The sequence below is a fragment of the Palaemon carinicauda genome, chromosome 30 (genome assembly GCF_036898095.1).
Source record: "Palaemon carinicauda isolate YSFRI2023 chromosome 30, ASM3689809v2, whole genome shotgun sequence".
NCBI classification, from domain to species: domain Eukaryota; kingdom Metazoa; phylum Arthropoda; class Malacostraca; order Decapoda; family Palaemonidae; genus Palaemon; species Palaemon carinicauda.
The window spans coordinates 31,863,411-31,865,910 of NC_090754.1; positions in this window are offsets into that span (position 1 = coordinate 31,863,411).

Sequence of the window (2,500 nt, forward strand, 5' to 3'; positions counted from 1 at the left end):
ATGCTATTTAAATGTTCATACCACAATTAAGTTATGGAATATCTTGCAAAACCAGAAAAATAGAAAAATCTTGTTTTGATATCTTGAAAAGATTTTCTAAATCCAGTGTATGATCCAGATCTATGATGAATGGTAATACCTAACATTGACGTATTCCTATATCCCAAATGTCCTGACGTTGGATACGGTATGGTTAAAAAATATTTCTAATTCAGTGCAAAACCTGTCAACAATAGAATTATTAGAATTGGTAAATTATAAAGATTAAACAATGTTATTAATTACATATTTAATTATCATGCTCTCCAGCTGTGACCAAGTTGCGGCATGATCTTCCTAATCGGGTAGTTGTAACAGTAGAAATTAAAAATTTCAAACTTGCAGCAAATGTTTTCATGTTGAACTGGCTGAAGTCTTTTTATAGTTTATATATGAAATATCTGTTTTAATGTTTTTAAAATATTTTATTCTAATTGCTCATTACTTTTATATCTTTTAATTATTTCCATACTTTCTTTCCTCACTGGGCTATTTGTCCTTTTGGGGCCATTGGGCTTACACCATCCTGCTTTTTCAAGTAGGGTTGTAGCTTAGATACTACTACTACTACTACTACTACTAATAATAATAATAATAATGATAATAATAATAATAATAATAATAATAATAATAATAATAATAATAAGAAGAAGAAGAAGAAGAAGAAGAAGAAGAAGAAGAAGAAGAAGAAGAAGAAGAAGAAGAAGAAGAAGAAGAAGAAGAAGAAGAAGAAGAAGAAGAAGTCCTCACAAAACATATTAATTTGTTCAAGTAACTGGGGTCATAACGACAATAGTCATCGGCACTGGCAATTGTATTATAATGTTGCTGAGAGTAATTATGTACAAAGGTCTTTTCATGCAAATCAATAAATCCTTTACTTGAGGAAATTTTCACGAGTAGTATAATCTACAGACAGTTCATCAAAGATCTGAATAAGACAAGTAAGCACAACAGTGATTACAGGTTTAGGCTTTGCTGGGCATGGTTTGGTCGGAAACACTGGCTGAGATTAACTAAAACTTCTCTTAAAAAAGTATTCACGAGTCTATACATTTTTTATTTAAAAACATATTTAGATAAATAGTAAAAATTTCAATTGCAAATACAGTATATGTAAAATAAAAATATATATAAATATATAATGTATATATGTTATAAATTGTAAGATTGTAAATGTGTATTTCAAAATAAAAGATAAAAAAAAAACACACTGCAGTTTATTTACGTTGTTGTTGTAGATTGCCAGACCGGAACTTGCAATTTTGCAACCCGTAAAAACTATTTACACAGAAATCTGACATAACACCACTCCTTGCGAGCGGAAAAGTAGAAAGAAACATTTATATCGAGAAATGGTACACCAAGGAACGGAAAAAAGTACTCAGTTACAATACAGGTGTGTTTTTGCACACATAGTAAACGCTTGGAATATCTTATTTACAGGAACAGAACCATTTGAATCATCGTCTGAATTGAAAGCTTATGATATTCATTATTAGATGTTAGTTTCTATTTTAAAGATAAAGTAGTCGTTTTTGGAATAAACAAAAATATCTTCGACATCGTCTTGTGTTTAGTGTAAATCCGTATTCATGCCGTCCACGGGAGGGCGTGTTGGTGACCAGAATATCGCTGTTAGACATTTGGTAACGGTTCTTAGAAACACATATCTGATACACTCTGGTAATGAAACCCCAAAATACATTTAATAACCAATGAAGCCGGACTAACTCGTAAAGCAAACGATCAACACAATTTATATCTTTAAATGTACCTCATGAGTGCTAGATGCAAGGAACAGGTCACCGCGCTGTTGCACAATGCCCGAAGGACTGAAATGTAATCCGGGCCAAAGCTAGGACCAGAAAATGACTGCGTCTGACACACTAAGGTGATCTATACCCAGAACCACTATCTCTAACTCAAACCCGTGACCCACAGATTGCAAGTCACTGACGTTTCCTCAATGCTAATCAAGGTAGCTATCCTCTGAAAGTGACAGAATTGCGTGAAGCAGTTAACGCCCCACAGCAACTTAAAAGTCAGGAAAAATATTTTCTAGCTCATTTGATATTTCATACCCATAGTTTTTGTCCGTAATTTACAGCAAGTTTTATACCGTTAAGATATTTGACTAAACTCTTAAAAGTTCTCTTTTGTACATTTAACACAAAACTTTAATAAATTGGATTTGTTTTAAGAATGACTTTCATTGAATTTGGGAAAAACTAAAAAACTTCGAGCAGATAAGGACAAAGCACCCGAAAAGTTCACTGAGAAACAGCGCTTATAGTATTTATTTTAACAGAAAAATGTAGTTCTAGAGTCAACAAAATTTCGATTTACTTCTAGATTCGGCAGCGTCACCTTACCGAGACATGTAGAAGGGGGAAGACATGTTGAAGAGAGAGAGAGAGAGAGAGAGAGAGAGAGAGAGAGAGAGAGAGAGAGAGAGAGA